Genomic DNA, 19,211 nt, shown 5'->3' with positions numbered 1-19,211 from the left:
TGGTTGGTACTCAGATGTGGATTCAATTAGATTGTGGTGAGTTGTCATTAATCGGTAAAACAGCAGGTTGGACATAGGATCTAAAAATTATGCGGGGAAAAAAAATCAGTGGTTCTCCTGGCAGGCAGTTGTACATCTCTAAGGAGAGATGTACAGGTAAACATTAGGAAGATGGCACATGAGAGGAGAATTCTGATCCTAGGAGGCAGACCTGGGGTTGAAAGTCCAGTGAAATGGTTCATAAATGCTGTCTGAAGAATATCACAAAAATAATAGATGGTTGTCCTGGTTGAAATGGCAAGCCATTGTCTTAATAGATATACAATCAATAGTAATAAAACAAAGCAGAAAGGAAACAAAAGCAGGTGCTATTTAGGTAACTAGGTTAGCATGCTGAGAAGAAAAGTTTACAGCAAGAATTTGGATGCCAGAGTTTGGGGCAGTCTCCAGATGAAAGCAGGGTTCAAGCTCAAGAAGGTCTCAGGTACCAGACAGGGTATCCAGGTAAGGAACCAGGCCAAAGATCACAAGACACACATTTGGCTTCCAGAATGGGGCCATCACATTATCTCAGAGGGAGGCAGAGATGATTTACTAGGGCAAAGACCCAAGAACAGACCAGGTGGGTAGCAAGAGTGACTTGAGGTAGAATTCTCTTGAGTATTAAAACCAAGATTCTGGGGGCAAGGATGGGTCTTTCAGCCCAGACAGGTGGTTCTACCTGCATCAGGGGAAACAAGATTGGCACAGAGATTCAAGGGACGATCCCTTAATGGAGGGATGATTTGCATAGGTATGGGCAGAATTAAGAGACAATTAAAGGATGGTGAAGCATACGGAGGACTGAAGGGCAAGGAGAGGAAATGTTAGTTCAAGAACTAAGTAAGAGCTGGAGCCTACGAGGAGGGATTTCCTGGTGTGTATTTTTAATTCTGGAGGAGCACAGCTACTCAGGAGGCCGAACACTAAGACTGAGGAGTGAAGGGAGAACTACCCTGACCTTGCTCTCTCCCCACCGATGACCTCCTACAGGGCTTCTCCTTGCTCAGGACCCTGGGTGATGTCGTTCACAAGGGGTCACACTGCCTGGGCACAGGGGGCACAGAGAACAGTGGAGAATGAATGAGGGGAGGTGATTAACAGAAAATAACCACCACACTCCTGAGTAGCAAGGAGGGGTCCACCGATGTCATGTCAGTGATATTTCAGAAATGTTTTGGGGGATTTAGGTGCATGGCATAAACTCCCCATGAAGAATGCATGGGCTCCTGGTTCAACATGTACATTCAAACTGGGCTGTGAGCTGAGCCTTCGTGAAGCTTCTGTAACATTGAGAAATGGCAGGGAATCAAAATCACAATGGAATCTCCATGTTTTTTGTCGCTGTGTCAAATTATGATACTTGGGGGAGGTAAGAAAGTGAGCAAACCGGTATGTTTTGTGATGTAGATTCTGAGGCAGAAAACCTCAGCATGTGAGATTCAAATGGAGCCTCATTAAGAGATATAGCAAACGCGGGAGTTCGCCCCTTTATGCATAACCAGCTTGAGTCTCTGCCTCAGACGATAGCCAGCGTTTTGTGAGTTAATGGTGTGTGACGCAGAAAAGGAGCTGTGAAGGGAGCAAATCTCTCTTTAAAGTGAACATTTTATAGAAATCCCATTTTCTCTGGGGCTCAAAGCCAGACCGACTTAGTAGATTAATCTCTGAGGTTTCACTATGGGGATGGATTTCAGGTCAAGGCCAGCCCACAAAGCTATGTGGGGGATGGGGAGACAACCAAAGTGAAACTAGCCAGTGATATCTAGAGTACTACCTCTGGACGTCCAGAGGCCACCTCACAGAACCACGCAGAATTAACCTGGGAGGTGGTGAGGAATGGAGAAGGGGCATGTGCTATCCGGATGGTGCTAGTATTCACTCTGCTAGCTGTTGAATTTTTAACCTGGGGCAACTGCCTGGTGCCAACTTGAAGGGGGGCAGCCTTAATGGCTTTGTGCCATTCAAATGCATTTTTTGTCAGCTCTAGACAAAGTTACATAATTATTTCTGTCACCCCGGGACGATTTTTCCTCTAAGTCACTTCCAATGAGGCACAGAGTGGGTGCTTGTTGCCCTGGCCGCACCCGTTTCAAGCATCCACAGCCTCAAACACAACCAGCTGCCCTAGTCCGTGTGTACACCCATTTGCACTTTCTGTGTGACAGTGTATTATGGATAGTGCCTGGGGTGTCTTGAAATCAGTGGGATTCAAGCTAAGACTGTACAATAGGCCTGGCATGATTAAAGTGGCATCTTGGCACGAGGGATCGCGCACTTCCTTTGTTCTACTCCATCACCTCTTGGCTAAGAAGCCTTTTCTGGGTCTGACGTTGGGGAAATGGAATCAGAAACTACAATCTCCTTAGTACTAGTTCAAGGTGTAATGAGAGCTTTTGAGCTATCTCTTTAATTAACAGTGCTCCTATTTTCTTTCTGGGATCTACAATACCCCCAACCTCATAGGTATAGGTATTAGAGAAAAGCCTCCCGATTAGTTCTTTCTGATGTGGTCAGTCAGGGTTGAGATTGTGAATGTCTTTTTAAAGTTATTATTACTTTTCTGGGTGTTTGTTGTTTAGTTTTTTTTTTTTCCTTTTGCTTTGTCCTTTGGAGCCTAGAAGCTCCATGTATGTGCCTAGAATAGTAGCTCATAGATAGAAAAATGGAATACTCTCTGTTCTCCATGCTGCTCTTCAGCCGTGCTGTGTCTGAGCTTGAATAAAATGGCTCATATTCTATCACTCAAGTATCGGAACCTGGTGAGAATTGTTTGATGTTCTTTCAGGGCTTGGGGAAAAAACTAAGCGATTTTCTTCCAGGGTCCAGATTTCCATTTCTTTTAGATATTATTATTATTCCCAGAATGATATGCTTATTTGTTTCATCATACATATTTGAGTGCCTGGCTAGAGTTGAAGCAGGAAGACCAATTGGGAGGTTATTGCGCTAGTCCAAGGAAAAGATAATGGTAGCTTGGACCAGAATAGTGACAGTGGAGACAGGGGAGAGAGTATGCATTTAAGATGTATGTTGGAGGTGGAAATGACAAGATGAGCTGGATGCCAAGCATCGGGCTTGGCCCTGAGGCTACAGTGACAAAAATACAAATGAGATTCTTGCTTTCATGGAGGTCATATTGCGATGAAGAAGAGACAATAAATAACTGTATGCATTTCAAATAGGTACATGTTGTGATAATCTCTAGGAAAGAAATAAACAGAGTGATGTAGTAGAGAGTAACTTGGGGGGGGGGCAGTAGGTGGCTACTTAAACTGGGTTGTCATGCAGCGGCCTCTCATGAGGAGGAGATCTGAAGGTTGAAAAGGAGCCAGATAGGCAAGGACCTGGGGAAGGGCAATCGAGGCAGATGGGAGAGCCTGCATGATGGTCACGAGGCAGGACAAGCTTGGCACATCCTAGGAATTGTCAGAAGGCTCGTGTGCCTGGAGTTGTCAATGAGGGGGAGAGTGAGTGATTTTGGTGGAGTTGCCAAGTTGCCATGCAGGGCCTGAGCACGGTGTTTAGATTTTATCTAAATGAAACTAGAAGCCAATGAAGAATTTAACGTAGGGGGAAAATGAGATATAATTTTTGTTGAAAAAGATTACTCTGGCCAGTCTGTTAAGTATGGACTGTAGGAGGCTAGTGCTGAAGCAGGGAGACCAATTGGGAAGCTTTTGCCGTAGTCGAAGTGAGAGATAATGATGGTGTGGACTAAGGTGGTGACGGTGACGACAGGAAAAAGGGAATCTATTCCAGACATATTTTGGAGGTCAGCTGACAGAACTTAGTGATTTATTGCATATTGTTGGTGGATGGGCAGAGAAAAAGGGAAATGTTTCTGGCTTAAAAAATTAGGTGGAGAGTGGTGACTAATGAAGACTGGGGTGGATCAGAAGTTAAAATATTTCTTTCGTTCCACTCCTCTTGCTCCATCTTCTAATATCACCTTCCTTATTCAATGATGGAGCACTGGAAAGAGTCTTTACTGGGCTGAGACCAAAGAGGTAGGAACTTTTGTCCAGCTGTGCCCATAGACAATGGTATGACCTCAACTAATCCATGACACTTCCATTTTCTCATCACTACTGTGGATCTCAGACAACCTACTATGTTTGAACTGGATTGATTTGTTCTGTGTGGGCCTGGGATTTCCTCCCACTTCCACCACCACCTCTAGGGCACCAAATCCAGAGGAAGGAACGTGGATCCTTATGACCTAATATCAATCTCTATAGTAAGAATGACACTTGGAGAGGCAAATTTTTTGGCCTTCAAGTTAATAATTGTTGTTGCTCACCTGCAAAAGTGCTAGATGTGCCCTTAAAGCTACAGAATTAAGGAGGTTCATAGATTGTATTGTTTTGTTAAGGGCTGTGACAATTTGTCATGGGGCGTTGTTTAGACAAAGTCATCATATACTTTTTTATTAATTCATTTGCATAAAATAAAGCTATAAAGTATTTGCCTTTGTAGAGTATGTTTATACAAACCCTTCTGTCTCTGAACCCTCTAAGAATAACATTTTACAAAGGCATTTGAAAAGTTTAAACTGCTAAGCAAATGTAAAGTCTTATTAATTTTGACCTATGAACTAATTAGATGCTGGTATAAAGAGAACATTTCTTCCCTGGTAGGTACTATTTAAAATTCCAGGAGCAAATTAGAGTTTGAATCCTTATGCTTTGGCATAGAGCATTATATTGTGGACATAATAATCTAGAGATGTCACTTCTGGTGCCAACCTCACCCATCTCTTGAAGAAGGGACAGCCCTATACTGGTGATGGGTGCCATTCCCCTAGTTACAGACAGTTGGATCAGAAGAGGTTCTTGACCTGAGGGCACTGGTTCATAGGTAGACCAACAAATTGTGATGCTTGCCCATAACCAAGATGAATTCTAGTGAATTCCTTTTTGGGGAGCAGGTTATTCAAATTTGAACATTTTGGTGAAATAAGGAAGCAATCAGCAGAAGAAACTGAAAAGTTGCATAGAGAGAAGCCATGAGATCAAGTCAAAGTCATTACAAACTCAAGTTATAAGGGAGCAGATGTTATAAATAAATAGGGGCAATGAGGTAAGGAAAACCCATCATTCTCTTGAAATAGTTCTCATTAAATCCCTAGTAGCCTGCTAATTACCAGCTCCAATAAGATCTCAGTCCTCATCCTCCTCATCCTCTTCACAGATTTGGGTACTTTTGTGGGGTTTTTTTTTTTCCCAAAACTTTTTCTTCCCCCAGTGTTTTATCCCTTTTCCCTTTATGCTTTTATCCTTGTTTTTGTTTATTTTGCTTTGTTTTGCTTTGTTTTTGAGCATCTCATCTTCTTCCTTGTGAGTCACTGTATGGAAATGACTTGAGCTAAGTTTTCTCTTGGGGCAAACTGAAGACCTCATTCTTGCAAATTCTTGATTATCAGTATCTGCATTGGTCTCCTAGCACCTAAACTTTCCCCATCCAAAGTAGAACTTATCATTTCATAACTATCCTTGTCACCTTTTCTGATAATGATACTATTTTCTCACTAACACAAGCTTTAAATCATGACATTATCTTTGATTTAACTTTCTCCCTCACTCCTTGCAGCCAGTTGAAGATTATATGTGTATGTATATCTCTATCTATCTATATCTATGTCTACCTATCTATGTATATCCTTTGCAACATGCCTTAAATACCTTCTACTCTTTTTTATTCTCACTGACACAATGATAACCACCCTTCTTCACATTCAGATGATCCATCGCTCACTATTCAAAATCTATCTTAAATAACTTCTACGTGTTGCATTATAGTTCATTGACAAATCCTTCCAGTTACATGGTCATTTCCTTAAAAAAAGAAATTGTTTTACTTATCTTTGTATTCCCATCCCCACCTCAACACCCCCCCCCCCCCATAACTGAGCTTAGCACAATTTCATTCACATCGGAGGTACTGAATAAGTATTTCTTGATTTGTATTAAGGGACTTTACTGAATGCCTATCTCAAATAAATGCATTTGAATCTAGCTCCATTGGCTATTTATCTGCAATTTCAGGTTAGTGAACTATTTTTCTTCTGCCAAATACCTTTGGCAGGCCTGCCCTATTAACACCTACTTGCAATCCTCACTCCTCTATTAAAACTTTTAATGTGTGCAAGTTTATTCAAGCAGGGAGAATTGCCAATTGTAGTGCAGTAAAAACAGATCTTGCGAGGGTTGTGCTATCTTGGGCATGTCAGATGGCTAAGAAATAAATAGGCTTAAAGAAAAAAAACGTATCCTCAGATTAGAAGAAGAAAAGTTTGGTAAAGATAAAAAATCTTGAAGAGGGAGGAGGGGAAGGTAATGAGGATGTTCTTTAGAAAGTAGCTTGATGGAGATGAGGCCGTTAGCGTAAGATGGAGCCTGGCCTGACACTTACCCTTTCTGCAGAGACCTTAATTGGGCTTGTAAGCGTTCTCAGGAATGGTAAGATGTCAACACTAATGAAAATAGAACCATTTACCCTGGAAACTTCTATAGCAGATATTTTTAAATGGTGTTCTTGCAAAGGTTCACAGAGAGAAGAAAGAAACAAGTTATATGCTCCTGTTGGAAGGAGCAGTTGAACTTGAGTTAGATATTGCTAAATATTCCTAGAACTGACCAGAAAGGACAGAACTGGCCTGGATGTTAACTAAAGCCTCTCACAATGTAAATATTTGGTGATTCTACTACTTACATAATAAAGTTAATTTATGGAGGCTCAGTCTGAGTCAGGCTCTCCATGGACAAGACGTTGAAGTTCTCTGGACCAGAGAAGGCTGCTTCTGTCCTCTGCACTCTTAAGCCTACTCTATCCTTACCCAGTGCAAATGCTCAGAAATTATTTCTTAGAGGTGCTCAGGGGGCAGCACGGGGTGGCCCGTGGGGAAAGACACTAGGGTGCTGGGGAAGCTGGCTGGGGGAGGTGCTGAGATCCCCTCCCAAACCTCAACCATGGCATCTCCACTTTCATCTGTTTGATATACGTTTTTGTTTGAGGAGAGAGCTCTGCCGCTGTTTTTTCAACAGACAGAAAAAGATAAAGAGGAAAAATGAACTTTAAAAATCACAGATCTAGCAGCTTGTGAAGTAACCTGTGCTTTTTGCTTCCCCAGCAAGCATTCCAGGATGAGATGGAACTGTTGAGCGTTGCCCTGGAAATAGTGACCCAGAGGCTTGGTTTTTGAACGATCTCTGGTCCCAACAATAGATGAAAATTCTCTAACACTTTTTTTTTTTTAGAACCTTGTGATACAGACAGATACTCTGCCACCAGGGTTTTGGAGAGCCAGGAGAGGTTGGGAGTATTTATCAGTGGTTATTGTACTTAGTCTATGTTTATTGCAGGCATCATTCATGAAAAAAAAAACAGTTTGGATTTACTGAACTAGAGATTTTGCTTAAAGTTTTATTTTGGGGGGATTTGAGGGGTAGGAATGAAAATAGAGTTGGATAGTAAGAATATACCTGGGATATAAGAATATAGGGAGGAGTGAGGGAAACAAATAAAAATTATACCTCCTTATTTCGTTAAATGCTTTACAATTTACAAGATGAATTAACACATATTATTTTGCTGAAATAAACAGACATCTCATATTCTATAGCTGGAAGTGGGAAAAAGCAGATCTTTCATCTCCTTAACTCTCTGTTAAGTCCACCTATAAACACCCCATTCTGAGTTACCTCTGCTGTCTGCTTGCTCAGCTCCTGCTCCCAGGCTGCCAAAAGCTACTGGAAAATCATGCAGTCTCAGCCTATGAAAAATTCATGTGTCCAACTCTGACTTGGCCATCATCTCTTTTCAGTAATCACATTTATTCTTCCATTCCATGCTCCAAGCCTACTTTTCTATGTCAGCTAATCCAGACCTTTTCTTTTTTCTCCCCTTATAATGGTTTACATGGTGGTCCTAAAAAAGATACACACCCTTCTAATCCCCAAGTCTGTGAATATTACCTTATTTGGGGAAAGGATGTAATTAAATTAAGGATTTTGAGATGAGATTATCCCGGATTATCTGGATGGGCCCTAGATCCAATGAGGAAAGACGGAGGAGGTGTGACACACACACACAGAAGGCCATATGAAGGCAGAGGCAGAGATTGGGATAATGCAGCAAGTAAGGAATGCCAGCAACCACCAAAAGCTGGAAAGGGTGAGGATGGATTCTCCTCGGGAGTCTTCAGAGGAAATGAGGCTCTAATGACACTTTAATTTCAGACTTCTGGCCTCCAGAACAGTGAGAGAATAGATTTATGTTGTTTTAAGCTGCCTGGTTTGTAGTGATTTGTTGCAGCAGCCCTAGGAAACTAATACACTCTTTACGCTCCTACATTTCCATCCTTCCTAGCAGTAGATGGCCTTGACTTCTACTTTTCTCGAGAAATTGAGGCCGTGCCCCCCAAAATGCCCCACTCACCCTTTCCTTTACAATGACCTGTCTTTTTCCTTTGCTAAATCTGTCTTTGCTGAAATGTATCCTTTTACTTATTTCTGCCAATTTGTCTACAAGGAAGATGCCCATTCTCCCTTCTTTGCAAGAGTTGAATTCTCCATCTTTGCTTCTGACTCAAGAGACCTAGCAGTCTTTTGCCCAGCCTTCTCAGTCCCATGCTGGGGAGGAGGCAGAGTCCAAGGCTCTCAGCATCTCCCAGATGTGCAGAGTCATCATAGAAAGAGAAGTCTGAACTGGATCAGAAGGTGGGAAGATAAACTCTGGACTTAGAGTGAAGCAGGAGAACTGGTCAGTGAGATCACCAAACTAGAAGAGGGAGAGATTAGAGAAATCAAGAAAGTACTGAACTTTGGGGTTCTCACCTTCCTCCATCTGTCTTTCCTTTATTAATATGTCTTTTCCTTCTCAACTTCATCTCTTCCTCTCTGCTTTTAGACATGTTCTTTTGCTTAATCTTGAAAGCATTTGTATTTCCTAACTGCTTGCAGTGGACATATCATTTTATCCATCCTATAACTCTTCATCTGTGTTCTGGGAATCAGTAATCTCCCCTCTTTTGGAAACTGTCTTGTGCCTTCTTTTTTTTTCTTTTTTTAAGATTTTATTTATTTATTTGACAGAGAGAGAGATAGCAAGAGCAGGAACACAAGCAGGGGGAGTGGGAGAGGGAGAGGCAGGCTCCCCACCGAGCAGGGAGCCCGATGCGGGGCTCGATCCCAGGACCCTGGGATCATGACCTGAGCCGAAGGCAGACGCTTAACGACTGAGCCACCCAGGCGCCCCTTCTTGTGCCTTCTTAATGGTCTGCTTCATTGACAATAATGATGGGCCAGTCCTACCCTTGGATTTTTTTTTTTAAGAGAGAGACAGCACATGAATGGGGATGGGAGGATCAGAGGGAAAGGGAGGGAGAGAATCCCAAGCAGGCTCCATGCTCAGCCCAGAGCCTATCGAGAGGCTCAATCTCACGACCCTGAGATCATGACCTGAGCCAAAATTGAGTTGGAGGCTTAACTGACTAAGCCACCCAAGTGCCCCTGCCCTGGGATTTTTAACACTGGAATTAAGGAAACTTTTTTTGTGGCAAAGCTGAGGTGTAAGAGCTATCAGCCACAATTCCCTCTGCCAAGTATAAAAAGCAGTAGGAGAAAATGAAGCCAAAACCCACAGAGAAGCAGAGATGGAATCAGGAAAAAGGCCTTGCAGTATTCCAGTCCCTGGTTACAGTCATACCTGAAGCAACCATACCTACGACCCCACTTGCAGTTTGAACAAGTGAGCCAATGAATTTACCTTATTGCCTGTGCTTGCTCAAGTTCAGGTACGGTCACCAGGAAACTAAAAAGCTCTGACCAAGAGGCCTCCCCTTCAAGCTCCCAGCATTCTCTTATTCTCAATGATGGCCACCTCTTATGATGTCCCAACACCACAGCCTCCATTTTAAAGTTGGCCTTCTAGACAAATTTAAGAGCTTCCTTTTTGTTCTTGACATTATCTCCCCATAGTATTTAATTGTCTCCTTTCAAATACACTGAGGCCCTCTTCCATTACACTATTCTATTTTCTTATTGATTTGTTCCTTCTCTGCCTCTTTTTCCAGTGTTTTGTCATCTTCATATCCCCTGAATGCAGGTAGCCCCTAAACGTGAGCCCATGATATCCTGTTAGTATTTCTGCTCCCATTCTCAGTAGCCCACACTACTCTTAGCACTCTGTATGTAGTTGGCTTCAATCTAAATTTGTAGCTCAAACTCTTGTTGAATATGTCCAAGACCTAGGAGAGTTGAATGATTTTCCCAAGCCTGTCCAGCTGGTTAGTGGCTGCCCTGCTTTCTGAGGAGACTCCCCTGACATTTTATAATGACTTTTTTTCATTCTCAGCACATTTTACACTGGCCTATTTTATGACTGTTTATGATTCACAATTTGGTGGTTTATTATTTATATTGCTGTATATACGGGCAGATTGTAGAAAGTTGTTATCCCACCATTTTGACATAAGAATATATTGACTCCATATTTATAAACACAATCATTTTAATCAGAATTATTTTATCATTGCCAAGAAGGAATTTTTTGAATCAAACTACATTAAGCCAATTGCATTATTTGATCAATTTTTCTATATAAACAATTCAGTTTCCATTTTTTTTTCATTTTCATTTCACTAAGATTATTTTTCTCAAAATCAATTCTTTCTCATGAATTTTATGATGAAGATTTGATTTATCCATCAGGTTTTTTTTCCCCAAAACATATCAAATGTTACCTATTATATCTTCTGCTATTACGAGTTTTCTTTTATGACTTTTACTTCCACCAAGTCTAATTGTCCAGGGTCAAATTTAATAGATAACAAATTTTGTTTAGAAAATTTGGTTCTTCTGTCACTTTTTAGTCAAGGGCAAATTTTTCCATATGCAGTTTTAGCCATTGTCTGTTTTTTGTGTGTCAATTGTTTCAACCAAGTATTTTTTCCTCAGATCAAGTTTTGAATTTTCCATGTTGCCAAGATTGATTCTTTAGTCAATTTTTCATGTATAATAAATTTTACTGTGTGCAAGTGTTAGTCATTGTCAATTTTGTTTTCTGTTTTTTTTTCTGAGTAATATTAATTATGAATTAGACCAAAGACTGATAGTTTGTATTTCATGAACTCAGTCTCAAGTGTCAAAGCGGGTCCTACTACATGCTAAGTGCTGTTGTAGGTACTTGGAGCATATAGCTGTGAAAGCAGGTAAGTTTCTTGCACTGATACCATTTCTTTTCCAATGTGGACTACAAGAGAACACTCAAGCAAACACATAAATGGGAAAAAGGAATTTCATATTAAAATAAGGGCTGTGAAGAAAATTAAACAGTATATGAGACCATGACAGTTTAGAGAGCTGTATTGGATGGTGTTGTCAGGAAAGGTCTCTCCAATGAGACACCACTTGAGCTGAGACATAAATGACAAGGTCATGGGTACAGGAAGACATGAGAATTACTTTATTAATTGTTATAGTGCTAAAATTATAAAAATTTGTTCATAAACTTCCAAACATACTGTGTACCACCTTCCCACACCATAGGAGGAATAAAGGGAAAACCGTGGGGAGATCATGGCAAAGTTGAAACACTGTTTTTGCATATTTCTTTCTTGTACATAGCCACATATGGCAATATGCAAATGAAAATGGTTGTGCCAGGCTGGAGGAGAAGTATATTTTTGTTCCCAAAAATATTTAACATTTTTGGTACATCTTTTCAGTAAAGTTATGTAATACATGTGCCTTATGCCCAAATTTTTCCCTGGTGGGGGTGATGGCTTATCTTCTCAGTGAGGCTGAAAGTTCAATTGTGGGGACATAGCACATTTTATTCCTCTTTCATCTCACCATTGAGGACTAGGCATTCAAAAAAACACTTGCAGATTGAAGGGTTCTAAAGATTTTCTAGCTGCAAATATAAGTGAAATTTTAAATACGCATTCTGATGAAAAACAGAATCTGAACCCCTAAAATAGTAAGTTCTTTCAACAGCCATGTCAGGCCCTAACCATTGGAATTAAAGTGCATCCCTGTAATGGGCATCTGTAGAATTTTCTCTCTCAGTGAAACTTGTGTTAAAATACTTGAACTCTTCTTACAAGATGACAATAAGCCAACTCCTCTCCCTTTTCAAATAGGAGTAACTTTTTGGACACAGGAACTTGCCAAACAACAGAACAAAGTCTCCTACAACCGCGAGAGGACAACAAGCAGCTGTTCACACAAAGATTGAGACAACCCAAACCATCTGCAGTGTAAATGGCAGTCACGCTTGTGCTTTCTTCCAAGGACGGGTGCTCAAAAATGTGCTCTTATTCTTGTCAGGGCCCATGTGGGACCATAATGCGGAGCCAGTGGGAGTTCAGCCGCACCTTGACACTGGGAGGGATGGGGCGAGGGTTTTCTGCCTCCCTCTCCCCCACCCCACCCCTCTCCATTCTGTGATGGGTAAATACGCACAGTCACACCCACTGACACTAGTAACTTCCAGCAAAGTGTAGGTTTTGTTTAGAGAGCCCATTTTAAACAAACAGATGAAGTGCACATAATATTTTTACTACTCAAAATCTGGACTACTTAGCATTAAATTGAATCATTGAAAGAGCTCCAAGTAAAACTGTATGATATAATGCATTCTGCCAATGTTTGAATGTTTTTTTTTTTCCCCTATGGAATCTCAAGAATTATGCCTAAAATAAATAAATAAAAACCACTCTCTACCCAGGAGTCTAGATTTGTGTAGTCTGGTTTTATATGAAGTGATGGGGATAACTATACTACAACCTTTTCGATGTGGCACTCTCAGTGAATATGCGAGTCACAAAAAATACCACATCCCAGAGAAAGTGCAGCATTTGGGCAGCATTCTTATTACTGGGAAGCCTTGAGCCAGTCATTTGTCCCCTAAATTCTGACACTATCTTGGTAAAACAAGATTTATCCATCTATTCAGGTTTTCAACAAATATCTTTTGAGCATCTACTATGTAGCAAGGACTCTTCTGAGAAATGAGACTATAAAGATAAAAATATATGGTCCTTGCCCTCAAGAAGTTCATTGGCTAGCAAGAACACAGTCATACAAATAAACAGTTATAATATTAGTATGCTGTATCATATATCAGAGTCCTTGTGTTGGTCTTTGATTGTTGCTATAACAAATTACTGTGAACTCAGGGACTTAACACGATACAGATTTATTCTCCTATAGTTCTGGAGATCAGAAGTCTAAAATTAAGGTGTTGACAGAGCTATGTTCATTCTGGAAACTTCAGGGGAGAATTTTTTTTTTTTTAACCTTTCCCAGCTTCTCGAGGCCTACATTGTTTGGCTCATGGCCTCTTCCTCCATCTTTGAATTGCATCATTACAATGTCACATCTCCTTTTTCTAATTCTGATCCTCTTGCCTCCCTCATATAAAAACCCTTATAAGGGGCACCTGGGTTAGGTGTCTGTCTTTGGCTCAGGTCATGATCCCAGGGTCCTGGGATCGAGCCCCAAGTCAGGCTGCATGGTCAGTGGAGAGAGCCTGCTTCTCCCTTTCCCTCTGCCCCTCCCCCTGCTCATGCTCTCACTCTCTTTCTCTCAAATGAATAAATAAAATCTTAAAAAAAAAACCAAACCCTTATAATTACATTGGGCATTGGCCCCCCTAAATTATCCAAGATAATCTCCCTGTCTTGAGATCCTTAACTTAATTATATCTGCAAAGTCCCTTTTGCCATGTAAATTAACATATTCACAAGTTCTGGAGATGAGAACATGGGCATCTTCGAAGGACCACTGTTTCTCCTACCATAGTATTTATCATGGTATAAAAATGTCCTCTTTATAAAGTAAAACATAAGCTTAGGAGAAGGTGTCTTAAATCTAATGAGAACCAAAGAAGAGGCAATGTTTGAGCTGGGATTTGAAGGCTGAATAGGAGTTTGCCTGACAGAGACATTGGAAGAAAGCTGAGCAGGGAGGACAATTGATATCCTATTTGCTTGAAGCAAGCAGATAATTCTAGAGGACCAGAAACTTATAGTTAAGGAAACCAGAAGCCCAAAGTAGTGTGATGACTTGGCGAGAGCCTGATGGCTAGATAGTGACAGGCCACAAAGGAACTAGAACCCAGGTCCCTTCCTTCCACCTAATCTCTCATGAAACCTTCCAATGCTAGGATATATACTTTGGTCTAGATGGCAGGGACCTCTGCTTACTTTCCTATTTCAATAAAATCAATGAGAACTTAATGTCAAAATCAACCCATTGTTAATTGGCAAAGTACAGTGTTCGATTTTGACTGGAAAACAATTTTTTCCCCCAAAAGCTTCAGAGGTCTTCTGGATTGATAGTGTGGAGCAGTAAAGAGGATATAAATAAAGATAATGAGACATATTCATTTTTAAAATGACAACTCTATAAGCTTAGTGATTTCTTCTTAGACTGAATTGGCAGGTGTCTGTGGCAAAATTGTCTGACTACAAAATGGATGTTTGTTGAATAAAACCCATTAATGCTTATAGAATTTACTGTCTCAGGGATGAGTTCATGACAATGTGATGTTCACAGAGATGTACTAAATGGGCTTTTAGGCATTATTTCAGTCACTGGTGGGAAAAAGGCCAGATTTGGGCTCATAAGCTGCAGCCTGAGCCTTCATAAATACTGATCTAAGTGAGAGGCCATAAGGAGTCCTAATTGTGCTGTAGCATGATGACGTTACTTAAGTGTGACTGCAGGAACACCCTGACAGCTCATGATCACTGGTGTCCTTTCATGGAAATTCAGAGAATTAATCCTGGTCTCCTCCCCAGATTTCCCTTTGGGAAAGTTACACTCCTTCTCCTTGGGTTTGTTTTGTTTTGTTTTTAATTTATGGCAATGAAGCAGTGGATAGTTTTGACTAATTCTATATATTTGGAGGCCCACTGACTCTTCAAACTTCTAGATATACTCCTGTGTTTGGTGTTTAGTTTGGGGGAATCCTACAATGACCAGTGAGTTTCTCTACAATGTCATGTTCTGCACTTCAGGTACCAATATATATTTGGCATAAATGCATGGGGATTTAGAATAAGAGACACTTATTGAAGCTAAGATAAGTTAGAAGCTTGAGAAGAAATAATCTCTTTCACCAAATTACTGTGAATTGAAACTGAATTGAATTTCTCTCACTGATCACAGAAGGTTATCACTTAAAAATATTTTTTGAGAATGCTAATGTTGCAAAGAGATAAGAATGATGGGGCAGTCTTTCATAAGTACAGAGAAAATGATTGGATCTAGATTAAGAAAATTGTAGGTTAGGCTGAAGGGAGGATGTTGGCTGACCAATTAGTTAGAAATGAGGACCATCAGTATAGGAAATTTGTCAAGGCAAAGAGAAATAGCCTAGAGAATATGAGGAACTGGGAACGAGGAATTATGGGACCCGGATTGGCTGTGTGCCCAAGAGCAAAATTGATTAAGCTAAGAAGGACAGTGTCGGACTGGATATAGAAGAAAAAGACTGGCACATTCCAATGGTGGCCAGACAAAGGACATAAGAATTCAGCGATAGGGGAATTAGGAGTGCCAGGGGACTGGGAGGCATTCATTTTGCTCCTAAAGCACTGATGCGGTTGAACCCCAGGACTCAGACCAGATTTGGGTGGATCTTGCTTTCTCTATGTTGAAGGGTGGCTGGGAGAGACTGGTATTTTAAGTGCATCTGGAAAGGATTATCTGTAAGTAATATTTATATTACTATTAATAGTAATAACAATAATTTGGGCTAGATTGTGCAGCTGGACAGATAAGGTTCAAAGCTGACCCTTTCTGGCCAGGAATCTGTGGCTCTACTTAATCTCTCTGGAATTCAATTTCCTTGTCAATAAAACAGAAATTGTATCATCTTGTTGGTAAAAATGGAATGAAATAACATAGGTAAAGTGCTTGACTCACAGTTGGACCCAGTGAATGTTGGTTTCCTTTGAGGCTGAGATCTCTACCTCTCTCTAGGCACAAAACTGAAGAGGGCTCCCATGCTCATCGTCGCCCTATTCTTGGTTTTTTATGTCTTCTTTGACACTCCCTACCTCTACTTCTTATGCTATGAAGAAGCATTACAGAAACGTAATTGGTAGACATGGATCTTCGCCACAAACTCCGGGGAAAAAAGAAAAATATAACTTTCTTAATTGTTCCATAGAGCTGAGCTTAACTTCTATCATAAGCCCCTAGGTGCCTGTAACAAATTATTCTTGAAATCTTAGTGGCTTAACACAGCTAAGGCTAGTAGGGGGCTCTGTCTATGTGGTCTGAGGGACCTGGGCTGATGCAGGTTCCATCATCTTTTAGCTATACTATCTGGTAGACATGGGCTCTTCATCTCTGCAAAAGTGGAAGAGAGAGCTGGAGGAAGCACACCATCTCTCCAATGCCTCAACGTTTGATCACTTCTGTTCATAGTCTATTAGCAAGAACTAGTCACATGGCCCCAACACAGGCTATAAGGAAGGCAGGTAAATATAGACTAAATACAGTCTCCTTATAAACTTCAAGTGTATTAGGGCTTTTTTGGGTGGCAAGTAATAGAAGAAACTCAACTAAAACTACATTAAGCAAAAAAGGAAGTTCATTCGTTCACAAAACTTAAAAGGAGGTTTATTACTGGAATCAAGCATGGCTGAATTTAGAGATTTAAATTGGGTAATGAGTTTGGTTTCTCTCCATCTCTGAACCTAGCTTGGCTTGGTTTCAGTCTTTAGGATGTTTCTCTCCATGTGCTTAAAAAAATGGCCGCCAGCAACCCTAAGCCCATATCCCCCCAGCTTAGTAATACTATTGGAATGAACCAGTCTTCCCTTAAAGCGCTCATGGAAAAGTCCTGAGGAGGACTCTGATTGGCTTAGTTTGGGTCACATGACATCCCTGTGGCCGGGGTTGGAGGGAGAACAGATTCATCTCCATTCAAACCACATGACACAGGTTTCCCACTGGTTTGCCGAGGTCTGTTAGGACAAAGAGGAAGAGCTGCAGGAGAGTCAACAACACCAGCTGCCCATCACCACAAGGAACATTCTTTAATGCTCCCTCTTTCCCATACATCACTTGGGGCCGGTAAGTGGCTTCTGTAATGCATGTCCAAGGGAGTTATACTGGAAGTGATAGGTGCCGATGGGCAAATGGCCACTCAATCTTCCAGCATTTTGTGGAAATAATGGTTATTTTTTTGTAAATTTGACACAGAACACAGCTGGGAGATATCTGAAATGGAAAAGCACTACAGTCAATGATCTACGCCAAATCATAAAATAGTTCTTCTTTTATTTATTTTTATTTATTTATTTTTTTTTAAAGATTTTATTTATTTATTTGTCAGAGAGAGAGAAAGATCACAAGCAGGAGGAGTGGCAGGCAGAGGGAGAAGCAGGCTCCCTGCTTAGCAGGGAGCCCGATGCGGGACTTGATCCCAGGACCCCGGGATCATGACCTGAGCTGAAGGCAGCTGCTTAACCAACTGAGCCACCCAGGCGTCCCAAAATAGTTCTTCTTTTAAAAGTAAAAAAAAAAAAATAAGGATGCATCACATGGGCAGGAGGAATTTCTCATCCGGGCTTTATGGCTGCTTTATGGGTAGCCCGGATTACTGTGTTGCTGTATCTTAGTCGCTTCCAGCAAGCCATCACTCCATCTCCCACTACCCATCAACCGGAATTCCATCCTGTGCCTGCCAGGCCTCCATCTGAGGGGCCATCTAGCAAAATAACCAATGACATTAGTGACTGTGGCCTCTTGACGACTTCCCCCCATTCTGTTTCTAAAGCCCATTTAAAAGACATTTCTCGTTTTACTACACATTCAAATTTTATTCCTCTGGTTATTGAACTATAAATGTCTGCCTTTCATATAGACTAAACATGAAGGGTATATAAGCACGTATAAATCACAAAAGTGGCAGAAGTGGCATTTTCCTCATTGCACTCAATATTGGGCTGGATGAAAATTATATTATCTGGCGACCGCTCACATTCTTCCATATCTAAATATACAAAAGAGGCCCACACACAATGCATTTTTTCACAATTAGGCTCCTATAGACCATATTTTAAGGTGAAATAAAATTTCTTCCTGAAGTCAAACAGTGCTCTGGTGGGTATGCATATTCTTTATGCCCATATGATTGAAGGTAAGTTTCAGCATATAAAAATGGGGGAAGTTCAGTTGTTGGGAATTGAAAATTGATCTGTGTAAAATATACAAAATGGGAATAATAATATTGACCCTGCCTCAGGAAAGTAACTTACAAAACAAGGACACAGCCCCTGATGACTTACTGGGGGGCCCTTCAAACCTGGGATTTGATAGCTCTCTGTAGGGGGAAGGCCTCTGGAGCTTTATGAACATAGGAAGGGAATGCCTTTTCTCGCTGCCTGGGAGTAGAGAGCCCATTTCTTTGTTCCCTTAAACAAATAATAAACAAATAATGACCAGGTGCTTGGGGCCATATCAGAGAATAGAGTGACACGAGCTATGCAGGCCTCCATCCTCTGCAGCTGCAAATACTAAAGAGCAGAGGTGCTCTAACCATCTGTTTATTCTGCGACAAAGGAAACAAGTCTCATTTGCAATTTGTTTGAGGAGTGAACTTAAGATCCTTGAATTTAACCTTAAGCTCCCCCAACACCATGCATATCAGAGGGGTCCTTTGAACACTCCAGTAGTCACAGTTTCCCAAAACCATCTGTGCACCAAGGTTTCTGCAAACCCACAGGATCATCTCAAATGAAGATGTGTAAGCACCCACGGTGAGTACTTGAAAGAAAAAGAAATCATTCTGGAAAGCATCTCCCTTTTCCTTTAACTTCTCCATACACATCGACTTCCAGAAAAGACAGAACTTCCCAACCCAGGTGTGCAGTTTCTGGCAGAAATCAGAAGGCCAGGTCTGGAATCAATAACTCCCCATTTTCTGAATAAGCAACACCTTTACAGATCCCATTTCTATGTGTTTTATCCAGTACAATTGCTACATTTGTGCACTTGAGAAATATGATGAAAACACATGAAGAAACAAATTAAAGGGATGATTGGAATATCTCTTCAGTTGTCTCACAGCTGGCTGGCAAGACTGGAAGAGTTTCTAATGTTTGCTTCCTTTCCTTAAACCTTGACAAGCTGAATAAGAGATTTTCA

This window comes from Neomonachus schauinslandi, chromosome 3 (genome assembly GCF_002201575.2).
Source record: "Neomonachus schauinslandi chromosome 3, ASM220157v2, whole genome shotgun sequence".
Lineage (NCBI taxonomy): Eukaryota > Metazoa > Chordata > Mammalia > Carnivora > Phocidae > Neomonachus > Neomonachus schauinslandi.
This window is presented reverse-complemented; position numbering follows the sequence as displayed.